Below are 11,282 nucleotides of genomic sequence, written 5' to 3' on the forward strand. Positions count from 1 at the left end.
TCTTTCTGGGATTTTGTGTCTTGACATAACAGATATTACTTAGTCCCTCTTGTGCAGAAGCTGAAAAATGTCAAGCTCAAGTGCTTTGGAGAGGGCCATGGTTCCCCTACCCCACTGCTGGGCATGAAGACAAGCAGTGAGCATTTCGAGAAAAAGGAAGTAACACCCAGGGGGGTAAAAAAAAGAGAGAAGTTTCGGGAGGAGAATCCTGGTGAACTTTGATCTCCAGGCTGTAGCTGTCAGAAAACTGGACTGTCTCCCTGTCCTTTCCACGGTCTGCTTTCTTCATTTTTCTTTGGATTTGAGTAAAAAAAAATCTTCATTTTTGTCAGACTGCTTTCAATTGAGATTCTGTCACTCGCAACCAAACTAATAGAAAGAGCAATTAAATTGGGGTATGTAAGGTATTTTGCAGCAAATGGGCTTCTCCAAAAAAAAAAAAAAAAAAAAGAAAATGATAAGGAAAAAACCCAGATGATTTCACATCCTTGTGACCTAGATTACGGGACAGGGTCCGTGCAGTGCCTGGCATAGACTTGAACCTAGCAGACCTCCTCACTGCTAATTGCTGCCCTCTCTCCCATCCCCTTATCTTTTCTTCCAGGAAGCCTATTTCGAGTTAGATACTGGAAAGCTAAAGCCATTTTAAAAGAGGTTTTGTGTGCCCTTGTAGATTACTAATCTTCTAAGTGGTATGAAGTGGCCTGAGTGATCGAATGCTTCTCTCATGTCCTACTTTTCGAAGGACTCAAGATGAATATGAACTTAATATATAGTCAGAATTATATTGGGACAATCTGACTCACACAAGCTTATGAATGGGAAACTCTGTTACTGGAAAATCATACCTTTTAAGAGAAGAGATTTTTGGAGCAGGCAGTTGGCATAGCAGTTAAGATTTTTGCATCCCACTTCAGGATACCTGAGTTTGATGTCTGGCTCTGGCCTCCTAAGATCCCAGCTTCCTGCCAGTGCAGATACTGGGAGGCAACAGTGATGGCTTGAGTAATTGGGTTCCTGCCACCCAAGCGAGAGGCTTGGGTTGAGTTCCCAGCTCCCAGATTTGGCCCAGCCCAACCCAGGCCATTTCAAGCATATGGGGAATGAACCAGTGATGGAAGCGCACACATACACACTCTCTCTCTCTCTCTCTCTCTCTCTCTCATAAATAAAAAAGGAATGGCATTTATTCAAGGGAGCAGTTGAGTAATTTTTTAAAAAATGGGACACATTTTATATAGCATATGAGTCCTGGGATATATAGAGTCTTCATCTACTTGCTCACTGTCATCAGAGGCTAATGGGTTTAATATGCATGAACTTCATAGGTAATTGCTATTGTCTAAATGTGTCCTCCCAAAATTCATGTGTTGAAATCCTGACTTACATGTGACGGGATCAGGAGGAAGGGTCTGTGGTGGGTGATTAGGAAGGGTCTGGTGTCCTTATAAGAGAGACCCTCATTTTTCACACCATTTGAGAACACAGCCCTAAGGTGCCATCTGTAGGTCAGAAGGTGGATTCTTACCAGACTAAGCTGGCTGCCACCTTGACCTTGGACTCCTTAGCTGGTAGAACTGTAGAAAATAAATTTCTGTTGTTTACAAGCCACTCAGTTAATGAGATTTTATTATAGCAACAGAATAGCACAATCACTTTGTCCAAAATGATTCTCTGTTCAGTTTCTAGAATATTCCAACCCCCCAATCTTTTAAAATGTTTCCTTCCTATGTTGCTTGCAATTTGTTGAGTCCTGACATCTATTAATGCTACATGTTTTGAATAAATCACTACACATGACCGAGGTTTGTCTATAAACTAGGTCTCCATCTTGCAGGATAGTTGCTAAGTTACAGGCTGCATAGAGTAACTGTTTACATTTGGAAAATAAAAACTGATAACAGAATGGCTAATCTGTAAAGGAATCGAGAATACTTTGGTATGATAAAAGCTAATTTGAGAGAGAGAGAGAGAAGTAAAATATCAGATGCTTGCCACCAGTTCTGAGTGGCAGCTGTCTTCAGAAATTGAGGGACTCTGATGTCTGCTTGAAATCTCAACAAGTGTCATGGTTAAAGCGGTGCAGCGGTTCTCATTCCTATGCAAGGCTTGCACATAACATAAATAGTTGTAACCTTTCTGCAAAGCACCAAGTCAGGAAATGTTAATCCATAGGGAAGCCATCCCCGGGCCACAGAACCAATCCGATCGACAATTCCTTTTCTTCCTCTCGATTTTTTTTAAAGGACAGAGATTCTTCTGTCTACAGTGGCCCAGCTTCTATTATGCTGTGTGTGCATTAGTAAAATTGATCTCCAGAAGAGTTCTTCAAAATGAATTGCTTAATGGCATCACTTAGGGCTGCTGCAGAGGGAGAGAAGTCAGCAGGGCCAGCACCAAAGAGAACTGGTGACACTGTCTTGTTGAAGTATACACACCTTGTGGATCATGTCTGGCCACTGCCAGGTGGAAGCCTGCTGCACCTGCTGTAGCCTCCTCCTGGGGAACAGGCTCTGCAAACACAGGCTCTTGGCAGAAACTGCATTAAGACTACTCATGTGCTGGTGATGCGAATTCTATGTATTCATTTCAATTCACTCTTCTAGCTCCTCTGGGTAATGACACAATTTAGGTTGGTTTTCTAGCAGACAGCTCTCAGCCTTCTAACTATAAAATTTTTTTTAATGTATTTTATGAAATTCATCATAGGATAGATAAAACAGAAAGAAAAAAAGAAAAGACAAGTGAAGCGAAGTCAGATATCACCACACCCAGGAGTTCTGTTTGGCGTCTTTGGACCCCATGGGGCCCTTGACAGGGACAAGTGGGTCCCAGGAAGGAGGCTAGGACTTGCAAGGCTGCTTATGGTGGCTGTGGGGAACTGGAACATCAGGGAAAGGTTTTGGGAGGGGGTGGGGGTCCACCCTAGGTCGGACCTCCACCAGGATAGGTGAGTGAAGAATCTTCCCCAAGGGCCAATTTTAAGGAGGTACTACAACCTCAGAAATCAAAGTATATAATATGTTAATGCAATACTCAAAAATAAAAGTGAAAAAATCAAAGGACAAAGAAAATACCCAAATTTTAAACAAACTTGGGATCTGACCCCTGCGCTGTCATGATTCACATCCCCTCCTGACCTTGGCCCTGCCCTGCCCACAGTGCACACTCATTAACTCGGCTTCTGCCAGCACTGCCACCTCCCAGAGCACCTTGGCTGGGTGATGAGAGCAGGTCAAAGCTGATGACCTCTGCTGTTTCCCCCCTTTTACTCTAATGTCATTGTTCACGATTGTACTAGGGGTCGTCAGAGAGTTCATGGGAAATATGTATTGTGCAAAAACTGTGCACAGATTTCAAAATCCTTTTGCATCAAAGTTGATTTTAAAATCCATTTTCCATGAACCTTTTGAAGTCACCTCATATATTGTGAACTCGTGTGCACTGCAGACACTGCTGGTCTGGTGTAGAACACCAGCAATTCCTTTTACTCCAGCAGGTGGGGTGGACTGTGGAGTCCACAGGCATAGAACTGGAGGCTCAGAGACCTTCAATCACTTGCTGTCAGGCAGGTTAAGAGCCAGGGTTCCAACCTAGGCTGTGTCCTCCTTCACGGCATCATAGTCCAATTCAGAGTGAGCCCAGGGTGCTTCATGCACACAGAGGATCAGGAACACCTCAAGGAGCACCAAGAGTTTAAGGAGCAGTCCCCATTTGTCCTTTTTTTTTTTTTTAAGATTTATTTATTTATTTGAAGGTCAGAGTTATGCAGAGAGAGAAGGAGAGGCAGAGAGAGAGAGAGAGGTCCTCCATCCGATGGTTCGCTCCCCAATTGGCCACAACAGCTGGAGCTGCACCGATCTGAAGCCAGGAGCCAGGAGCTTCTTCTGGGTCTCCCACACGGGTGCAGGGGCCCAGGGACCTGGACCACCTTCTGCTTTTCCAGGCCATAGCAGAGAGCTAGATTGGAAGTGGAGCAGCTGGGTCTTGAACCTGTGCCCTTATGGGATGCTGGCGCTACAGGCCAGGGTGTTAACCCACTGCACCACAGGACTAGCCCCCTTCATTTGTCCTTTTGTTGATACAGGGTCAGTCCTTCCTCCCTCCCTCCTTCTTTCCCTCCCTCCTTCCCTCTCCCCCCACCCTAATAATATTTATTTGACTGGTAGAATGACAGAGGGGATGGGGGGTACGGTAAGAGTGTTCTTCCAACTGTTGGTTCACTCCCAAAATGACCACAAAAGCCAACAGCCTGATGCCAGAAGCCCAGAACTCCATCTGGGTCTCCCATAAGGGTGGCTGGGGCCCAAGTACTTGGGCCATCCTCTGATGCCTTCACAGGGAGCTGGATCAGACATGGGGCAGCTGGGACTCGAAGTGCTCTCCCATATGAGGTGCTAGTATTATAAGCCGTGGCTTAACCTGCTGAATCACATTACTAGTCCAACAAAAGGATTTTCACACATTGCTTGCCCCTTTACGGCAATGGGGTAGTTCTTATTTTCTAGAGAAACTTTCTGTTTTTGGGCCATTCATGCTTTATTGAACCAAATCTGTCATCCTATCATATCCACGTATTGTAGTTTTCTATTGGAGTAACTGTTCCTGGGCTGGTAATACCATTCCTTGCCATTGTCTGCCATCTGCACTCTTAATCATCCTTCAAAACTTATGTCAAACCTCCAATGTCCCTATCTTTCTCAAATTCTCCAGATCAGTTGTTAGGCGATTCTGACATTGTGGCAGTTTATAAGTGTTTATGCTCCTACTCTTACTACATTGCTTGGTGTAATTATTTTCTGGTACATTTACTTCTCCAATGGACTAAAGTTGTCAGGGATACGAACTGTGTCTTGTTCATCCTTGGACCCCAAATATCTAGTTCATTATCAGGCACCCATTAGAAAAGCTTTTGTGGAATTCGGCAGAGCTCACGGGTCATCTGGGAGCTCTCCGTATGGATGCCTTTCCTCTGCTGGGAGCTACCTGTGATTCTGTCTGATTCTGTCACAAAGGAAAGAAGATGGATTTTGGGGTCCAACAGGCCTGGGTTTGAATCCAATTTCTCTCTCTTTTACCTACTAGATGAATGATCATGGGCTAATCATTAAAATCCTCATTTTGTTCCCCCTTTTCTTCTCCTTCCCTGTCTTTCCTCTCTACTCCCCATAGTCTCATTCTCTGTTTTTCCAATGTTTTTCTTTTCTGTCCATGGGTGGCCTGTAGCAGGGCAACCATGAGGCCCAGCGCTTGGCCCGGACCTGCAGACAGCTCTCCCAGTTGCACTCCAGGCTATTTCTAGTGCCTGAAGGTGACTCTATAAACAGGAAACATTTACATTATCAGGCACTACACTCAGTCCATCACAGGCATCTAATTGACACTGAAAATGCATGCCTAATGCACAGTGTTTATCTGTGAGTTTAGTGGTGCAAAAAGCATAAGACAGAAATCCTTGAATGGGGAAAGTGTCTTCATCAATGGTGAGGGGTGAAGCCAGTGACAATCCCTGGTGCCTGGAACTTTGGGGGACAGGTTCTTTTGGTGCTGCCATTCACCGGTGAGCACATCCTAAAAGCAGAACTGTTCCCGGGCACCAGGACTGCCGACAGCAGATGAGATCCGTCCCAGTAGCAGGACCTTTGTCCTCTTACACCAGAGGAAGGTGGACTGTAAAATTTTCCCTCTCTCCTTCCCCACCCACAAGTGTCTATTACATAAAGAAAAACTCTTTAAGTCCTGGCCACATTTAAAGATTTTGATAGCTAATGCTTGATTATGCCTGTGATATGAAGCCTGGGGCGGAACACAGAATCAGAAGTTTAAGAAGCACAGAGATGCATTGACTCTCCGGAATGTGTGTGCCCACGTCCGCAGGCTTTACCTCTGCCAGAAAAGCAGGCACCCCAGTCTGTGGGGAAAACTGAGAGCCTCCCAAATCCTCCTGAGGATTCTGAGCTTGAATCTTGTCATTTCCAGCGTAAGCAGTTCAGGAATTCTGCATTTTCGAAACTTGCAGCTCAGGTGACTGAGGGCATGAAATTCAAATGTCTTGTTCTTCCATCTCCTGCTGCTTCAGAACTCAGTGAGAATTTCAGAACACGGCCCTTTTTATGCCTCCAGTTTATTCTGCACCACGACCCGAGGCGGTAGCCACATGTAAAGGGCGATTCTACAGATTGCAGCCACCGTGCTGTTTCCATGTTTGACAAGCAAAGGCGAGGGAGAAGCTGTGGCCATGGCACCAGGCAGAAAGAGAAACCCGGACTCCAAAGGGACCAGGAGTGGGTGATGGGAAACAAGACTCCCTTTCCTGTACATCAGTACACACAGTGGAGGAAAATACAGATGTTTCGAGTTTATGATGGGTGGAAGTGATCCGGATTCACTTCAAATTTTGGTCTTTCCTGGACTCCTGGTAAAGAATGGCTTTTCCATTTTTCCTCTCAATGCAGTATTTAATGAGTTCTAAGAGATAGTCCAGTCTTCATTATAAAATGTGCTTTGTGTTAGATGATTTTGCCCTACTGCAGGCTAAAATGAGTCTTCTGAGCTAGACTGAGCTATGAAGTTTGGTGGGTAAGGAGGAACCAATACATTTTTGACTGTTGATGTTTTCAACTTACTATGAGCATGCTGGGACATTCCCCATCAGAAGTTGAGTTGCTTGGTGTTTTGAGTTGCTGTGTGTTGCTTGGTTTTGTTCAGTGTCACTCAGGTGAACGGCTCCTTCTTCTCTATTGTGTGAGGTTCTCACATGCTTATGCTCAGGTCACTGCCTTTGCCACTTCGGAGCCACCCCCTTCCCTTCTCCGTACTCTCTTCCTGGAAGTCTGATCCTTAGGAATGTTATTTCCCAGGTTCCCCTGCTTTGCCTTCTGGTGAGATACACTGACAGGCCCAGGTCTGGGAGTGAGGCATTCCCGAACCTCCCTCCCCCAGGGCTGCTGCAGGTTGGCCTCATTCCTCACTGAAGCTCCTGCCTCCCATAGGTGCCCTCAGTTGCCTCAAGTCCCAAGAACTATTTGCTTTGTGCCTTTTACACCCAGAGAGCACAGCTTCTGGCTTTTCCCAGGTCTAGAGCCCTTCACCATCTCTTGTAAATGTCCTCTATTCCTGACCACACCTCTGGGGACAGACCTTTTCTTAAACTCTCCTCAGCTGTTCCATTGCAGGTCTGCCTGTTGCTTACTGTCAACTTGACTGATGCACTGGGCATCCCACTCCTCCTCAGTATCACTGCAGAATCAAAACCAAACACTGTGGGTGGGCACACGACCCAGGCTGGGTCCTTTGCTCCTTCTAGGATATTCCTTCAGTATCTCCTATCGGCCAGTACAGGGCATTAGGAATTGAGGGAAGAAAGGGCAGGCAGAAGGTTTGCCCTTATGGGGGAGACCAGAAAGAGACAAGTCGATCACCACAGATATTAATTAATTCATGCTACGAAGAAAAGAGAAGGCAGGAACATTGCAGAGCTGGGTGGGTGTAGTGGGGGTGGGGAGTTTGTGACCGCAAGCTGTGTGGTTAAGAGTTTCTGGGAACATGGCAGCTAGGAGGGGGCCCTGAATGGCAAGAACAATGGGGAGAAGCCCTATTTTACAAAGGACAAGCATGTAGGAGCAGGAAGGAGCTAGGTATAGTTGAAGAAGAAGGAGGCCAGTGTCTCTGAACAGCAGTAAGCTGGGGGAGATGCTGAGGCCAGAGGGCGTGGGCCTGATTATATGGGTTAAGTTGGAAAAGGGCTTGGGTAGATCTTATTCTCGGTGTTTGTGTGTGTGTGTGTGTGGGTGGGTGGGGGTTGTTGTGAGTTTTTTAAACTTATTTTCTTATTTTTTATTTTTCCCCACTACCTCATTTTGTGGGCTAACCTGGAAACCTCTCTGGGGGCTTTCCATTGTTTCCAACAAGCTGCCTCCTTTGGGATCCCATCCAGTCTGGCCTCATACCAATTTTCCGGAGGCTGAGCATGAAGGTCCACATACCTGGAAACTTTGGAGTCTCGGGAAAACAGGGAAAACTGGTCATTCTATTTCCAGGTAAGCTTGGGAGCCAGTCGTGTCAACCACTCAACCACGTGGATTTCAAAGCCTGTTAAACCACCTGAGCCTGTTCCACCACAGGCCACTTGGCACGGGTCACTAGGCACTGGCCTTGGCATACCCCAGACCCCACTGGAGCTGAGCTAAAGCTGTGTTTCCTTTGTCCATCTCTCAGGATCTCCTCTCTTGGGCTCTGGGCTGCCCCACACCTTCATTTCCTTCCTTGCTTGCAGTCTGGACCGGATGATCCCCCTGACACTGGATCAGGTTGTGAGAGGGGATGTAATAAAATGCCACAAACTGGGCTGCTCAAACAGCAGAAATGCACTGTCTTTTGGAGTCCAGCAGTCTGAAATCAAGGTGTCAGCAAGACCACGGTCCTCTGAAGTCTGCAGGGGGCTCCCTTCATTGTCTCTTCCTTGCTTCTGGTGGTTTCCTGGCATTCTCTTGGGTTTCTTGGCTGGAAATGCTTCCCTCAGATCTCTACCTTCAGCCTCCCAAGGCCTGTTGTGGGATTTTAAGAGTAGAACAGAGCAATCTTTTCTCTCTTGTAAGAATCTGTCTGGCTGCCACATCATATGGGCCCTCTGGCTGTACAACATCTTGCCTCCACTATGTACATCACTGTCTCTCCCCCTTCTAGTCTAGGTCTCCTGGCTTAGAGATTGGCATCTCCTCTACCACACGATCAGGTAGAAACCTAGGCATCCTCTTTGACCGCAGGCCTCCTTTAACGTCCTCATCCACCCGGGTGCTACACCTATTGCTGACTCTTTTGTAACCTCCCCGTCAGCTCTCGCCAACTCTGCCCTTATTTAGGTTGGGGACCTTGTCATTTCTCTTCTCAACTCCTGCTCCAGCTTCTCTGCTTCCATCTTCCTGTCCGTCTGCTGCATTTTCACTCCAATGCAAGGGTGATTTTACTGAAATGTACTCCCCAGCTTCCTGTTTCTGCACAAATCCTAATTGTATCCATGACCAGCCAAGGTGGGGCCTCTGCCCACCTCTAGGTCTCCCTGCCTAATACTCTCACAAATGCCCTGTGATCTCCTTTATATCCTTGCTAACTGGTCGGAGCCTGCTCTTCACTTCTGGTCTTGCTGTTGAGGCCCTTTCTGCCCGAGATGCTGGTTCTCTGCTTGTCCCAGCCATGCTTGGTGTCAGGAATCAACTCTTCGGCAAACAGGGCAGGATGCCCATCCATGAGGCAGAGTTGGAATTCAGGCCCAGGTAGGCTGGGCCCAAATCTGCTCAAACATCAGCCAACTTCAGGCAAAGGAGAGCCTCTGACCCCAGTTGCTTCTGGAGCAGCTCTGTTGGCCACTGCTACTGCTGCCTCTCCTGTTTCATAGAGTGATTTGGAGCTTGGAGAGATTAAAACCTCAGGAAGGCATTTGTGTTTGTGCATGGCATCATGTTTAGCTATATTTTTTCTTGAGAGGCAGACACACATATACACACACAGAGGAAGATAGATGATAGCTAGATAGCTAGATGGATAGATAGACGAAAGGAAGAAGGGAAGAAAGGAAGAAAGAAAGAAAGAAAGAAATTCCCAACCACTGGCTCACTCCCCAAATCCCCGCAGCGGCTTGGGTGGGGCATGAGCTGGAAGCCTGGATTGCAATCCACGTTGCCCATGGAGAAGGCAGGAACTCGACTACTGGAGCCATCACTTGCTGCCTCTGAGGGTCTGTGTTAGCAGGATAGGAGTCATGACTGGAGCCAGGAATTGAACTTGGACACTCAGCTATTGGACATGGGTGTCTAAACCACCAGTCTAAATACTTGCCCTGAGGGTTTTTTTTTTTTTTTTAAGTGAGATCTTTTAAAGTCAGTACAGGTAAAACATCAGTTAAACCTCCTGAGTGCACTACCTCCCAATCCATGATTCATAATTCTGTGTTCATAATACAAGTCTGATTAAAAAAATCTGAAAATATCTAGTTTATATTTTTTAATACATAGCTTAAATACTGCTTCCTCAGGGAAGCCTTTCTTAGCCTTAGGTGAGATTAGTCCTCCTTGAGAAACATTTCCCTAGTGTGTGCTGCAATTGTGTATGTGTGCATTTATATATATCTGTGCCCACACAGATCTATACACATAGGTAACTTCAGCTGCCTATGGGAATTTTTTTTAAAGATTTATTTATTTATTTGAAAGTCAGTTACACAGAGAGAGAAGGAGAGGCAGAGAGAGAGAGAGAGAGAGGGAGGGAGGGAGGGAGAGGGAGAGGGAGAGAGAGAGGGAGAGGGAGGGAGGGAGGGAGGGAGGGAGGTCTTCCATCTACTGGTTTACTCCCCAGATGGCCTCAACAGCCAGAGCTGCGCTGATCTGAAGCCAGGAGCCAGGAGCTTCTTCTGGGTCTCCCACGCGGGTACAGGGGCCCAAGGATCTGGGCCATCTTCCTTTGCTTTTCCAGGCCATAGGAAAGAGCTGGATGGGAAGTGGAGTAGCCAGATCTCAATCTGGCACGCCCACATGGGATGCTGACGCTTCAGCTGACGGCTCTACCCGCTACACCACAGCGCCGGCTCCTGCCTATGGGAATTTTTAATCTATCCTGTGTCTTGGACCTTCTCCCTGTTATTTATTCCAGTGTCATCTATCTCTTTATGCTTTAACTTTTGAATGGAAAACACTTTCCTATGTGCTTTAGGAAAATTTGAAAACTGGCCTTTACCTTTGGTTCTTATCAACTGGATGTACTCACCAGGAAAGTCCATCTGTTGTACTTTAAGTCTTTTCATGCTCTAACTGACCAGGGGAGGTGCATTTAACAGGAGCTGCAGTTGAGACTCCGGATCTCCAAGCAGCCCTGAGTAAGAATATGGTTGTGGCTACTGGACAGTAACTCCAGGGCAGATTGATATAACACTTTGTAAGTCTTTAGTTCTTGAACTGCCACCCTCTAACCAAAATAAAAAAAAATCATGATTCATAACAACTCTGCGTTCACAATATAAGTTTGATTAAAAAATTTGAGAACCTCTGGTTTACATTTTTAATACATTATATCAGAAACTCCCAGCATTCCTACAATCTTTCCTTATCTACAACATGACAGAGTTTGATGATTTTTCTCCTGAGTTACTTTTTCTGGCATGCTCAGACCTGTCTGGGGTCTCTGCTGACAGAGCAGCACACAGATCTATGCCAATAAGAGGGATGAAGGGGAATCTGTTTTGCTCTTAGAAGCACATTTACACGTGTCTCCTGGGAACCCAGTCAAGCCTT

The sequence above is a fragment of the Oryctolagus cuniculus genome, chromosome 2, assembly GCF_051225735.1.
Source record: "Oryctolagus cuniculus isolate XC-2025 breed Fujian yellow rabbit chromosome 2, ASM5122573v1, whole genome shotgun sequence".
NCBI lineage: Eukaryota > Metazoa > Chordata > Mammalia > Lagomorpha > Leporidae > Oryctolagus > Oryctolagus cuniculus.